General features: G+C 40.4%; 1 protein-coding gene across 4 annotated transcripts in view; it reads right to left on the bottom strand.

Moving 5' to 3' along the window:
• The window catches only part of dlgap4b (discs, large (Drosophila) homolog-associated protein 4b), a 529323-nt gene that overhangs the window by 273448 nt on the left and 239766 nt on the right, over nucleotides 1-16109 (bottom strand). For all 4 annotated transcript variants that reach the window (XM_034167027.1, XM_034167029.1, XM_034167030.1 and 1 more), the window contains exon 2: nucleotides 12340-12481. The gene's annotated coding sequence lies outside the window, so the exon portion shown is untranslated. The remainder of the gene's footprint in view (nucleotides 1-12339; nucleotides 12482-16109) is intronic.

The raw sequence follows: 16109 nt of genomic DNA, 5'->3' as shown, positions 1-16109 counted from the left end.
AACGTACACTTTGTCTGTTAAAACTATGTAAGAATAAGTACAACTCTTTGTACATCCCACCTTCAAACACAGCCTCATACAACCATCCATGAAAAATCGACATAAGCTCCAAATTTTCCCAATGGAATACAAACTTCCTACAGGCACTGCACTAGTATCAAGCTTATTACATTATTGATCCCTCAACTAAATGAGTAACAGAGCTATATTTTTATGGTCCTTTGACAACAAAAGTATTCAACTTGATTGAGTGATTATCACTTTTCCTCTACAATTACAGTCTAATAACAGTATATTTAGCCAGCTGTTTTCAAAGAAGTAAAAATAAATTGCAATGAAAATCAAAGAAAATATTGAGGAGGGCACCAAGAGATATCTTTAAATAGGTCCATGTGCAAAGGGTTGTGTTTTCTACTCAAAAGACATCTGGATCCTCTTCAAGTGCAAGGACAAACATCTGCCACACCAAGCTCGTGCGTGCCTGTGTGTGTTCGTGTGCACCTGTTGTCTAGGAATACACATGCAGATAACTTCATGAAGGAAACTGACATAACTGCATTTGTGTTGACTGAGAGACGGCTAAGCAAAGGAAGGCAAGTACCGTAACCAAAACCAACCTCAGTCAACTTTCACAGGGCTTTATGATGGTTTAAGAAAGAGATTAAAAAAATAAGTACTTGCAATGGAAAAGCTGGAAAATAAAGTATTTGGAATACATTTTCAAAATACTTTTGTGTATTTCTGCAGTGCATTGAATTTCTTTTGAAAAAGAATACAGTTTTTATGTTTTTTGTGTGTATGTGTATTTTTTTTTAAGAAAACCGACAGAAAGAAAAAAACAGGTGCATATGCTTTTGTACTTTTGTACAACTCCAAAGTGGAAATGTTGGGATGGTATGGAAAATGCACTTTAAAGAAAACACACGCATGCGCATAAACACAAATGATTCTTACATTCGCTTTGACTTCTATTTTATTGCAGACAGCCTGAACCAAACTTATTTTGTTTTGTGTGGTCACATTCATTTATTAATATACATGCATTCCTGAATGTCAGGCCTGTTGCACATCCCCCCTCAAAAAAAAAAAAAAATCAGGGATACTAAAGCTTTTACCACTTAGTAATGTGGTAAAGAAGAAGAAGAAGAAATAACAGCAATTCGTTTTCACAGCACAGATGTTTTGGCACTGAGGCTACCAAGTGATGAAGTGTTTCAGGTATTATTTTGTCCCCCTCCAAACACGTCTTAAAGTGTGCAACACTACAAGGTTGTCGCTGCATTTTTTTTTTCAAAATTCCCAACACATTCGCCGTTGGGGGCAGGTCAGGACTGTGGGCAAGACAGTCCAGTACCTATACATTCTTCTTCCTCAGCCATGGATTTGTAACGTGTGGAAAAATGCACAGAGATCCCGTGAAAAGATGTCATCTTAAAGGCAGCATATACTGTATGTTGCTCAAAAATCTCAGTGTATGTTCTGCATTCATTCTGCCACCACACAGGGGTGGGCACAGCTAACCAAAAAGTTATCTTCGACAACAAATAATAAGCTAACTGGAAAGTTATCTTTTATGAAGCTAAACCGATAAACCACCCAAAAAAATATCGAAAGCTACCAATAACTTTCAGTATTGTCTCCAGTACACTTGCAACTAACAAGCTGAATTGCTTCTGGTAGCGTCCAAGATGACCACAGACCCAAACAATGAGTCAGCACTTCTGTCTCTGTTCACCCTGTCCACTACTGGAAGCTCCTGTTTACTACATGGCTTGTAGCAGTGAAGCAGCTGAGAGGAGCTGCAAAGGTCAACTCTCTATGCAATACTCTCTGCTTCACGTGTGAAAGCAGTGTTGACTTATGGAGCTGTGCATCTACTACAAAACATTTAACAGGTAAGTACTCAAATCTTTGATTTCGGACTTCATAAATGTTTGTAACTGTTAAGCTTTGTTCACCATGTCTGCAAAAATAGGTTTATCAGACAAAAATGTATCGGAAGATAATTAGCCCGCTGATGGTTTTCAAAGTTATCTGAAAAGCTAATCCGATAATGAAAACATTAGCTTCGATAATTATCGGTTAGCGGATTAGCAGAACTGTGCCCACCACTACCACGACAGAAGTGTAAATTACCTTGTCCAAGGGCACTGACACAACTCCATATCATGACAGACTCTGGCTTTTGGACTTGTTGATGATAACAGTCTGGATGGCCCTTTTGTCTTTGGTATGGAGCACCAGTCATCCATTTCTTCAAAAAAAGATCTGGAACAGTAATTTTTCAGATCATACTACACTTTTCTAGCGTCTGATGGTCCCATTCAGATGCCTAGGAGAACAGAGGTGGCAATGCTGCTTCTGGACAAGGTTAATTGTGCTTCTTTTTTGCACAGTAAAATTTTAAGTGGCATTTTTGAATGTAACTCTGCATTGTTGCCATTGACAGTAATCCCTTGCCCATGTAGTTATATCAGCTATTGATGAAGGATGGTTTTTGAAGCAGTGCCTTCTGGGGGATCGGAGGCCACAGTTTAGACTTTTATGCACTGAAATTCCATCAGATTCCTTGAATCATTTAATTACATTATGCGCTGTCAAGAAAGGAATATGCAAATCCCTTCTTATCTTTCTTGCGGAACATCAAACAGATAAAGCATATCAACAGTAACTGTGAATATTTCAATTAGAGTGTGATGGAGTGTAAAACTTTTTTCCAAAGTTTTTTTTTAGAACAGAACTTTTACAATTATCTTCCGATAAATTTTTGTCCAATAATTTTTAGACCGTTAACGTGGTAAACAAAGGTGAACAGATGTGTAGTTTTACCCTCTGTAAACAGAGGAGAACTGTTTCCAGAAGAAACCGCTATAGCCTCTGCAGGCAAAGGAGAACTGGTCACCAAAAACAAAAGCAAAAAAAACCCCATACTGATACGTGGCCAATATCACCCAAGTCATCCAGAAGTGTACATTTTAAACTTATGGTTCAAATTTTAACCAAACTTATTTTTGACAAGTTATTTAAATTAACATCACATTTGAAGTTTTATAAAGTGAAAATATCAGATATATGTTTTAGTTTTAAAGTAATGCACTAATTTTTAAGGGTTTAGTGTGGACATGCTGTGTCCAGATGCATTATGGGTGACAGGGTAATCTCAGTACATTCATGACAGGAGAAATGCAATTGATCAGGCTCCACAGACAACAGCATTAAACTCTAGTGCCGGAAACTCTCGTGAATATGTTCTCTGGGTTTATAGACGTTATTGTGTTTGCGTTTATTAAATTCCACGCATCTTAAAGGTAGCAAGTAGCAACACAGATTATCTGGAATTTTGTTTTGGCAAGTTTTCAAGGTCTCTACTGCCATCTAGGATGGATGGATGGATGGATGAGATTTATTGTCATTGTCATTACAAGTGCAACAACGAGATTATATCCGCACTCACATTACCACAGACAAACAGCAATTAATTCACAATTATTACCTGTTTACCGAAACTGGAGTCGTGCCACTGCTAGCTTGGGGGGAACAGGGACCTGCTGCAGCTAGAACTGCACAGCCCCCAGAGGGGAAAGGGGTGGCGTGAGCGGTGGCCAGGATGGGGTGTGTGATGGGGAACAGGAGGTGAGGTAGAAGGGAAAGTGGAGCATGCTTCAGTCTTTGTCCATGTGTGAGTTTGTCTGTCCTTGTGTACTGGAGTAAGAAAGATAAGGAGGCAGCCAATCTTCCCAAGGCCATAGAAATTCTTCTGGAGGATAAACAATGGGCATTTTATCCTTGACAGGCTGATAAGCCTGCCATGTTTGTGGTTGAGCAGTGAAAAGCACTTTTCCAGCTTCACGTGAACAAACCAAAACCCAATCATGAAAAATTTCCCGGCCTCTGAAATCTTCACTTTCTTCTGCAAGGCACGCATTTGCTCCAAGATGTTATCCAATTTGCATCTGAGTTCAAGGGTTAATGCAGTCTGAGAATGCATCGCCTTGCCCAATTCATTAATCATGACAGACAAGCGAGGGGTCGTGGTTTTGGCGGCAGCCGTCTTGCCAATCTTCCGGTAGGTCAGGGCAGCACATAAGCCAATAGTTACCAGCCCTCCTACTATGAATCCAAATATGAATAAATCCTTGACGTCCTCCACAGAGAAAGGCGGAAAGCATGCGCCCCGCCAAGTCTTCCAGGCACTGAGAACATAGCCTCCAGGGTAAGTTCCATCCGGGCACGCAGGGTCCCCCAGCCCTGATCTTCTTCAGAAAAAATGGTGTCAATAGCTTTCAGAGGCCAGCTGATCAATTCCATGATTAATGCAATATAGGTTGAAGAATTCACAGCCTGGTGAAGTAGGGACTTTGAATGTTGGAGCAGAGATAGAGGAGAGAGGAGGCTGATATTTTTAATCACTGTACTCGGTTCCAGCTCAAACTGTACCACAGAACCGCACAGTGTAAAAGTTCAGAGCGCGCGATTTATGTTCTCACACACATTGTACGTTCAAAACCCACACGTCGGACTCGTGTTTCCAAAAGCAAAACGTAAACAGAAGCTTTTTTTTCAAACTTAATTTACAAAAACTCGATGGGAGACATCAAAGTTGAAAAAACAAAACAAAAAATTACAAGACAGGTCTGTGGTGTTTGCACATGCACAGTGCAAGCAGTTGGATGCTTGTAGCTCTTCAGCAGCGGGATACCCTCACGACGGCCGACCAGAATATCAAACAGGTTTTCATCTGACCATATGATCTGCGATCAGGAGGTGGTCGTGAGATGTTAAACGCAGCTCGTTAGTCCATGTATACTCAATGATGCAGGCCGTGTGACTAACCTGAAACTCAGTGCGATCCAAAAAATTCTTGCACGAATGAAAAATCAGCTGAAAAAGGGCCAAAACACGCACTGGCACCAGTAGATCATGGCAGTGTTCTATTTATTTTGACACCGGTTATATCAGGCGCTTATTGTTCTGTCTGAGATATTTTCATTAGTTACTTCCTCCAAACCATCAACATGTCTATTAGACCCCATTCCTACCAGGCTGCTCAAGGAAGCCCTACCATTAATTAATGCTTCGATCTTAAATATGATCAATCTATCTTTATTAGTTGGCTATGTACCACAGGCTTTTAAGGTGGCAGTAATTAAACCATTACTTAAAAAGCCATCACTTGACCCAGCTATCTTAGCTAATTATAGGCCAATCTCCAACCTTCCTTTTCTCTCAAAAATTCTTGAAAGGGTAGTTGTAAAAGAGCTAACTGATCATCTGCAGAGGAATGGTCTATTTGAAGAGTTTCAGTCAGGGTTTAGAATTCATCATAGTACAGAAACAGCATTAGTGAAGGTTACAAATGATCTTCTTATGGCCTCAGACAGTGGACTCATCTCTGTGCTTGTTCTGTTAGACCTCAGTGCTGCTTTTGATACTGTTGACCATAAAATTTTATTACAGAGATTAAAGCATGCCATAGGTATTAAAGGCACTACGCTGTGGTGGTTTGAATCAGATTTATCTAATAGATTACAATTTGTTCATGTAAATGGGGAATCTTCTTCACAGACTAAGGTTAATTATGGAGTTCCACAAGGTTCTGTGCTAGGACCAATTTTATTCACTTTATACATGCTTCCCTTAGGCAGTATTATTAGACAGCATTGCTTAAATTTTCATTGTTACGCAGATGATACCCAGCTTTATCTACCCATGAAGCCAGAGGACACACACCAATTAGCTAAACTGCAGGATTGTCTTACAGACATAAAGACATGGATGACCTCTAATTTCCTGCTTTTAAATTCAGATAAAACTGAAATTATTGTACTTGGCCCCACAAATCTTAGAAACATGGTGCCTAACCAGATCCTTACTCTGGATGGCATTACCCTGACCTCTAGTAATACTGTGAGAAATCTTGGAGTCATTTTTGATCAGGATATGTCATTCAATGTGCATATTAAACAAATATGTAGGACTGCTTTTTTGCATTTGCGCAATATCTCTAAAATTAGAAAGGTCTTGTCTCAGAGTGATGCTGAAAAACTAATTCATGCATTTATTTCCTCTAGGCTGGACTATTGTAATTCATTATTATCAGGTTGTCCTAAAAGTTCCCTGAAAAGCCTTCAGTTAATTCAAAATGCTGCAGCTAGAGTACTGACAGGGACTAGAAGGAGAGAGCATATCTCACCCATATTGGCCTCTCTTCATTGGCTTCCTGTTAATTCTAGAATAGAATTTAAAATTCTTCTTCTTACTTATAAGGTTTTGAATAATCAGGTCCCATTTTATCTTAGGGACCTCATAGTACCATATCACCCCAATAGAGCGCTTCGCTCTCAGACTGCAGGCTTACTTGTAGTTCCTAGGGTTTGTAAGAGTAGAATGGGAGGCAGAGCCTTCAGCTTTCAGGCTCCTCTCCTGTGGAACCAGCTCCCAATTCGGATCAGGGAGACAGACACCCTGTCTACTTTTAAGATTAGGCTTAAAACTTTCCTTTTTGCTAAAGCTTATAGTTAGGGCTGGATCAGGTGACCCTGAACCATCCCTTAGTTATGCTGCTATAGACTTAGACTGCTGGGGGGTTCCCATGATGCACTGAGTGCTTCTTTCTCTTTTTGCTCTGTATGCACCACTCTGCATTTAATCATTAGTGATTGATCTCTGCTCCCCTCCACAGCATGTCTTTTTCCTGGTTCTCTCCCTCAGCCCCAACCAGTCCCAGCAGAAGACTGCCCCTCCCTGAGCCTGGTTCTGCTGGAGGTTTCTTCCTGTTAAAAGGGAGTTTTTCCTTCCCACTGTCGCCAAGTGCTTGCTCACAGGGGGTCGTTTTGACCGTTGGGGTTTTTCCGTAATTATTGTATGGCTTTTGCCTTACAATATAAAGCGCCTTGGGGCAACTGTTTGTTGTGATTTGGCGCTATATAAATAAAATTGATTTGATTTGATTTATCTAATTACAACTTGGCTTTTTTTTTTTAAAATGCCTTTTTTTTACAAATAAAAAATGGCATATTTTACAAAAGCACATTTATCTGTAAACACCAACACATGTCACACCTCACATTAACGTGTTGGTTTACATAGATTGAATCAACCAATCAGTGTATCTGAGGCACATTTTACCCAGAATGCCATCTGTCACTGACTACATTTACATGCTGTTAATATTCGGATTAAGGTCAATATTCCGGTTTCTGAATCATTAGGAATAGCTCGTTTACATGCTTAAGCAGACAGAGTTACTCCTGTATACATGGTCATTGGTATCATTTGGAATATCCCCATCTAAACAGCGACACAAGTCTTCCACCAGTGCTTGATTTGGTCTGGCGTTCGTGTAATCCTGCTTCGTGTAAAACCCCTCACTACACACTTTATACACTTTTCTCAAACAGGCATTAACATTTTCTCACTTTTCTCTCCTGTGTAAACACTCTCTTTTTTCTTCTGTGGGAGAAGATTATAAATAGACACACGCAGCACAATGCAGGTGCTGTCCCTTCGTTCACTGCCTCCGGGGGTACGGATGCGGGACCCGCAAAGAATCCAAGTCATGGCCACGGAGCTCTGCGGCTGTGGTATACCGAGCCCATGTGGTGCTGTGGATTTTTTCCGCAAGAACTCTATCCTTGCGGGCTGCCTCCGCATCAAAACAGCGAGCGTAGTCTCTGGACCTGTTGCCACAGATGGCGCAGCTCCACACAGCTGAGATGGGGGCGGTGTGAGTGGCCCGCTGCAGCGTTTACCAAGCCCGCAGAATCAGTAAGTGCATCGGAGGCAGTGAGAGCAGTCGTGGTGATGTCGACCGGTACTGCGACCGGCCCGCCTGATAAGACGGGCCGCATAACACAATGCGCTGTTTACATCTGCTTCTGTGGTGTCTGGTGGGCTGCGCGCGCTGCATACAAGTAGTTGCTGTACTCAAAAGACCAAGATTCCTTGCGGATAGGACATGCACAGAACACAAAATAATGTTCCTTTCTATGGGGATATCCCAATGCGCGTTTATATGACCTGATATTCGGGTTAGAAAAGGAGTAAACCAGGGGTCTTATTCGGGTTTTTAAAAACCAGAATATGAGCATATTCTGGTTTTTGCGGGTGTTTACATGGCCGTGCGCAACCGGGTTATTGCTAATATTCTGGTTATGAAAGGGTTATTGGCTACATGTAAACGTAGTCTGTGTTTGTTACAAAACTTCAGAATTAGTGCATTATTCAACATTAAAAGATATATGTTATATCTTAACTTTGCACAAATGACAGAATTGACATTAATGGAGTTATTCTATCAGTATTCATTTTATTGGTACACCAAACCATAACTCAGCACCGCTTTATTTTCCAAGACCTTGGCCTGACGGCAGCGCTGTGATTGAGTAGAGAGTTGAGCTTTGTTGTTCCTCTCAGTTGCTTCTGTGTTGGCAACCATGTAGTAAACTGGAGCTTCCAGCAGGGGGCAGGATGCTCAAAGACAGAAGTGCTGACTCATTGTTTGAGTCTGTTGTCATTTTTGATGCTTCCAAAAGCGATCGTGGTGTTAAAACTTAAAATCAGCTTGTTAGTAGTTGCAAGTGTACCGGAGACAATACTGGAATTTATCGGTTATCTGTAACTTCCGATACATTTTTGGGTGGTTTATCGTTTTAGCTTTATCGAAGATAACTTTTCAGTTATCTGATTATCTGTTATCGAAGATAACTTTTTGGTTATCTGTGCCCACCACTGTTTGTACTTGATCAAACTTGAACACACGCACACACACATGCAGAGCTTTGTGTTTGCCACGTCTTTGCAACAAAAAAACATATTCTGTACTCAGGTAGTATTTAATGCACCCTGTGTCTATAAAACCTTGTATAACAGACGGTTGTATAACAGACGGTTATGTCAGTTTATCACAATTCACCATATGTTGCCTGTTATTTATACTGCACTATATCGACTCATCAAAAGATTAAACGGAAACAGATTTAAAACTGGAAAATCACCATCAAAGTTAAAATACTGTAGACAGTATCATCACTTCAGTCAGTGTGTGTCTGTATGCATTCTGTTTTCAACACCCCACAGCTTCTGATCATTATTTTAGAACGCACAGCAAGAAAATCTGAAAGCCTTACTCTGCTTCTTTTGCCCACCAACACAGGACTTCTGGCTACAAAAGCACACTAATGCAAAAAGGAAATGTGGATAATTCTGTTGAACTGCTGCCTGTGATCCCTTTTTGCTATGAGAAATGAAGGACACCTTGCCTTTTGATGGAACTTCAGACAATGTTCACATCTTTGCCAATGTGGGAACTGTGCATACAAGGTAAAAGGCAGTGCTTTGTATTAATGTGTTATTTCTTGGCAGCTCATTTTTATTCATGACCCTTAAACCAAGGTTACTGCAAAAATACACACATATGTGGACCTGATACACTCTAAAACATTGCAGGTACCTCTCTTTAACATAAAGAGCATTTACATTTATTGTTGAACTCAACTTCACAAGTTTATTGAACTTGTAAAGTTGAGTTCAACATCCAAAACTTGTAAATGCTCTTTATGTTAATGAGAGGTAGCAAGTGGACATAACTAAATGTGCTGCAATGTTTTAGAGTCTATTTGCTGAGCCAATGCACACAATCCATGCCTGTTAGAGAATTGGTGGCTAATGGTGAGAGAAGTCATCTTATAAATGAAGTTGTAACCGCTTGATTGCCTGACTGGATTAACAAAACTGTGACTGGGGAAGGCAAAAGAACAAGAAGAGAAAGAATATACCAACAGCAGTGGTGGGCACAGATAACCAAAAAATTAACTTCGATAACAGATAATCAGATAACTGAAAAGTTATCTTTGATAAAGATAAAAAGATAAACCCCCCAAAAATGTATCGGAAGTTACAGATAACCGAGAAATTCCAGTATTGTCTCTGGTACACTTACAACTACAGCTGATTTTGAGATTTAACACCACGATTGCTTTTGAAAGCATAAAAAGCAACAACAGACCCAAACAGTGAGTCAGTACTTCTGTCTTTGAGCGTCCTGCCCCCTGTGACGTTGAAGAGCAAACTTCACTTTCCCCCAGAATGTCATGATCAGGAAGCGATTGTAGCTCACAGCAGCTCCCATTGAAAATAACGGAGAGACAGCCTGTGATTCTCACATGTTTACATAAAACAAACGTAATAACAACATCTATAAACCCAGAGAATATATTCATGAGAGTTTTAGGCACAATATAAAAATAGTTTTATGTTGCGATGTTAATGGTGTTGCCCATGTGCCGCGGCTAAAGTGCAGTTTTTGTAAATTAAGTTTGAAAAAAAAGCGTCTGTTTTTGCTTCTGGAAACACGATTCTGACGTGTGGTTTGAAAATATCAGCCCAGCTTCAGTTTGAATACTGAACACTACTGGCCAGTAGATGGTAGTAGAGACCTTGAAAACTTGAAAACACAAAATTCCAGATAATCTGTGTTGCTACTTGCTACGTTTAAGATGCGTGGAATTTAATAAAAGCAAACAAACACAATAACGCCTATAAACCCAGAGAATATATTCACATGGGTTTTAGGCACTAGAGTTTAATACTGTTGTCTTGATCAGAGTGTCTGAAATGCATTTCCCCTGTCGTGAACGTACTGAGATTACCCTATCCCATAATGCACCAGGACACAGCATGCCCCACACTAAAACCTTAAAAATTAGCGCATTACATTAAAACTAAAACATATATCTGAAATTTTCACTTTATAAAACTTCAGAAGTGACGTTAATTTAAATAACTTGTCCGAAATAAGTTTGGTTAAAATTTGAACCTTAAGTTAAAAATGTATGCTTCTGGATGACTTGGGTGATATTGGCTGTGTATCAGTATAGGGTTAAAAAAAAAGAGATTTTTTTTTTTTTTTGGTGACCAGTTCTCCTTTGCCTGCAGAGGATAGAGCGGTTTCTCCTAGAAACCGCGCTCTCCTCTGTTTGCAGAGGGTAGAACTACACATCTGTTCACTTTTGTTTACCACGTTAACAGTCTAAACGTTATTGGACAAAACTTTATTGGAAGATAATTAGTCCGATAATGGTTTTCAAAGTTATCTGAAAAGATAATCCGGTAATGAAAACTTTATCTTCGATAATTATCGGTTATCGGATTATCAGAACTGTGCCCACCACTGACCAACAGATACAGAGAGACATGACCACCAAATTCAAGATATCATGTCAGGTCTGCAAGCATGTGCTGGTGCCGTGCATCACTGAATTCACTACTCTACCAAACCACCCTGGTTCTGACTGGCAACCACCCAGACAGTCCACCACTCCAATTCGACCTCCGTAAAGGAGCATCTGTCTGTCACAGCCAGACACAGATATCCACTCATCACCTTACTGTAGCTCACTGGTTCAAGTCCATCTCCCACGACCATAAATTAAGGCTGGAAGCACTTGGACCTTGAACACTTGCTCCTGTGTTCTCCTATGAAAGTTTCGGTATTGCCAATCACCTCTGTCAGCTGACCTCATAACTTTATAAGCTCCTTCCAGACAACTCTTGATCTCACAGGCTGAGCTGCAGAAGCTCAGCCTATGCCTCAAAAGCCTCAAAAGCTTCAACACTTTTCGCACATACAGAGATATTTCTGATAGTAAGTCTGAGTAAGATAATAATCCAATCTTGATTAAGGACAAACACAAGGTCACACACTTTAGGATGTATATTTTACCCTGTACAAAGTGGAGCATGATGCACCACCAGTGTCACTGCTAGTTTCCATCTTACACAGATAGAATCCTAGTGCTCCCTTCCTCTTGATCACAGTGCCACTTGCACTCATACTTGTATACTGGTGTAGAAATGAGGTTTGGTCAGGCATAGAGTTGATGAGTCGATGTCATCCATTACCAGAAACCATTTGCACCTTAGATCAGCAAAAACCACGTCTAAAATTGAGCAGTGTCCAGCACTGTACAAAGAGCATACCACTCAGATGCACCTTACATATGCAGGTTCATGACACATTAACACGCTAATGCATACCAAGACCAGAAAACTGAACTGAACACACAAAATTAACAATGAAATAGAAGTAATAACTAATGGGAAAAAAATGGCTGGAGCTTTGTGGAGATCACATCGTCAAACAGGAGCAATTCAGTTTTCGCAGGGGGTCTTAAACAAAATGTAAAACAAAAATGCTTTGATTAAACAAAAATACATTATCAACACTAATCACATGCAAAACAGAAAAAAAGGCTCACATCTTTGCCAAAGTACACAGTGTACACTACAGTGCATATGACACCACAAGTACATGGAGAAAGTGAAAGCTATTACACTTACATTGCAAGCAGTGCAGGTGAAGGGCTGCAGAACTTCCACATGCATGTGTGTTGTAGACCAAATCAATTTCTTCTGCAGGAAACCACTCACCCCCTGTGCATGTCCTCTGAACAGCAATGCACCATCCTCCAGCACATTTCAGCTGTTAAAGAGGAAGGCAAATGACAATCTGAGTGGTTGATTTAATGCTATGCCCACAAATTGCTCCTGAATAATGGGAAACATTAAATCAGGCCTTTTGTTCTCTGTACCCTTGTTTGCATTGATATACCCCATCACATACAGAAGAGGACAAAATCACCCCCCCCCCCCCCCACCATGAAATTGATTGTTTTCTTCCAAATTTTTTTTTTTTTTTTTTTTTTTTAACAGAGCAAGGGATTTTCAGCACAGAATTTCTAAACATCCAAGTTTTATTTTGGATGCTTACATTATTTTACTTTGCACACAGAAACAAAATTTCTTCACAAAAACCAAAAACTACCAGGGTCAAAATTATTAGCCCTCATGAGAACTGACCTTTTTGTTGATTCATAGTACAAACCACTGTTGTGCACTGATGTGCTTTAACTTTGTAATACTCAAAGTTTGTAACATCAAGTTAAAACTGAGGTTATCTTCCAATGTACACTTAGTATAAAAAAATGTCAGTAAGGATGCTTTTAGATGCTTTCTCGAGCTGTCACTCAAGAAAGCATCTAAAGAAATCAGTTGAGACTTGAGGAAAAGAACTGTTGATACTCACAAAGCAGGAGAAGGATATACAAAGTTATTACAGTGTTTCCAAGTGTCGAGAACTCGTGTGAGAAGTATCATCAAGAGCCACACAGTACAGAACAAGTCTGGCAGAGGTAGGAAGCAAAAGATTCCAAAGACTCTGGAAAGAAAACTAGTTAGAGATGTGTCTAAAGACCCCAGAACAACTGCCAAGACACGAGTGAATGACTTAGCCAAGTCGGTAATTGTAGTCTCAAAGAAGACAATCACTAAAGACCTGGACAGAAATGGACTGAGAGGTTGCAGATCAAGAAAACTCCACTTCTGGAGGACTGAAGTATGGTAAGGACAACCTGGAAAAATATTATGCATACGGGAAGTGTGTCCTTTGGTCAGAGACAAAACTAGAGCTCTTTGGCTAGAGAGACATTGCTTATATTCATAGAACGAAGGGAGAAGCGTATGACCTAAAGAACACCATCCCCACAGGGAAACATGACAGTGGGAGTATTATGCTGTGTGGATGCTTCACTGGTGATGTAACACAGTGGTAATCATACCACTGTTCCAGCTTTTTTGAAACATGTTGCAGGCATCCATTTCAAAATGAGCAAATATTTGCACAAAAACAATAAAGTTTATAAGATTGAACATTAAATAGCTTGTATTTGTGGTGTATTCAACTGAATATAGGTTGAAGAGGACTTGCAAATCATTGTATTCTATTTTTATTTACATTTTACACAATGTTGGGGTTGTATGGTGATAATTTTGTTGTGTTCGCTCCATCTGAAATGAATATGTTTGCATGCTCATATAATATGTGAAAAAATACACTTGCAGGTAATTTGTTATCCCTCAGCCAGTATAAGTGAGGAAGCCAATATCTGACATTATTATAGAAAATGGAAAATAAATAAATAGTGTAGTTTTCTTCTCATTCAGATTCCGTTTGAAGGAGCCTGTGGTTAAAATCTGTACTTAAATCATGGTCGAGGAACACGCTGCTGGAGCACTTCCAATTTGTACTTTTTTTCAGATGATGGAGCATCTTGCACAAAATACCTTAGCACAGACACACACACAACCTTTAATTCGAAGAGCCAAAACCTCAAAAGCAATTACACTTTAAGCTTCAAACAGCTCCTTCACATTATTGATTCAACATTTAACAGTGGCCTTGCTGTGCAATTCATACGTTTCCTTCACAGGAAGAAAAAGTGGTGTACTCCTGTTGAAGTCACATAAATAAATAACATTCTTGCATGCAAGGCTCTCGTTTTAATTTTCCACTTCACATCCTGAGGCAAAGGATGGAATGAGGACAAACAGCCTGTCACAGAGAAATACAGTGTCACCTGCAGACAAATCAAAATACTAATTGGTGCTTTCACCTGCAGCTTGTCACCGTGGGCAGGAAGGCTCACTTAGGGATGACTGAAATCATCGTCACAAAGCGAACGGATGGCAGTGACACCAGATGTGTTCTCCCGCTGTGGATGTGGATAACTGAGCTGACTATAAGAGAAAGCAAGCGGGGGATGAGTTAGCATATTTATTAATAACCTGCAACTGTACACCTGCCGGGCGGTTTGGGTGCTGCAGATTCACAGGTGAAGAATACACAATCGGCGCAGTCGGACGTTCTACTTGATGCTGTAGCAGCAAACTTAAAGCACATCGTTGTGTGGAGTCGAACAAACAACAAACAATATAAAAAAAAATCCAGCTTTGTTTATTATGGCTAGTTTACAAGTTCATTTTTTATTTATTTTAGTTTAAGCTCTTTTAAGGCATAAACATATGCATAATTATGGGCGTGGCCAATTTGAGTGACAATTAATGGCCAGGTGTCCAGCCACTAGCATGACACTTTATAAGTTTGACATTTGTCAGTCATTTCAAAGCCATTCCAGCACCGCCAATTCTTCAGGGCCCCGTCACACATAGTACAAATTTGGGCAACTTGCGCATGAAGTAGGAATCGTATGCAAAATGTGTATAATTGTAACTGTCTCTAACGCCTTGTACACCTGTTGCTACATCTATTTGCACACACCAGTGGCTGAAAGACAGAGTGTGCGCTGTGAGAGCCCATTCGATCCCTTTCGCAGGTGTCGGTCAAATTCCAGCTGACACACACGAACATCTAACACCGCTCGTTTGGCACTTAGAAAATGTGTGGCCATTCATACTGTTAACACGACAACAGTCAGTAGATGATGACTGTCGAGCTGGATGTGAAATCTGTCTATGTGCCCCATGACTGTGGAGTTGCAAAAAGCCACACACGTGGTGCATATGTGTGGCTTTGCAAATGCTTATATGTATGTACACATCTGATCACATGGGGGCCCGACAGCAAGGTCTGAGTGCACACAGTACAGGGGAGGGGCCTGCCCATCTGAGCGATGTTTTTGTGGTTCACTCACACGAGCTGTTCCGCCGTGAGTCGCCCTGAGTTGCACTTATTCGTACTATGTGTTAAGGGGCCCTTACCACTGGAATTAATTTGTATCAAACAAGCAGTTACTAAGAAAGACTAAGATGAGGAGTATCACTTGCATTGTGAGGGAGTGTCAGCTTTGACATTTTGCCCATGTGGTTGTTTCTCTGTGCATGATTCAGCACGCAGGTGCTTGAGTGTTGAGGACCTTAGTAGCTGGAGAAGGCCAAAGGCACGCCCATGTTTCATCTGGCTATGGCAGGTAGATGGTTATTTTAGAAATGTTGGAATGGACCGGATGTCTGCCTGGGTGGTTGCTATCCAGGACCCAGCATCAGCACATGTGCCCAGACTTGAGATTGACTTGTTGACAAAGTAACAATGTAAAAGTCCTGCATTTAAAATGTTACAGAAATGTTAGCATCAACATATACTAAAAGCAAAAGTGCTTATTTTCATTTATTTTCATTTATTTTCATTTATTTTCATTTATATAGCACCAAATCACAACAGAGTTGTCTCAAGGCGCGTCACACAAGTAAGGTCTAACCTTACTAACCCCCAGAGCAGCAGTGGTAAGGAAAAACTCCCTCTGAGGAAGAAACCT

This window comes from Thalassophryne amazonica, chromosome 3 (assembly GCF_902500255.1).
Source record: "Thalassophryne amazonica chromosome 3, fThaAma1.1, whole genome shotgun sequence".
In the NCBI taxonomy this organism is placed as follows: Eukaryota; Metazoa; Chordata; class Actinopteri; order Batrachoidiformes; family Batrachoididae; genus Thalassophryne; species Thalassophryne amazonica.
Note: the sequence above shows the minus strand (reverse complement) of the source record. Positions and strands in the feature narration are given on the sequence as shown.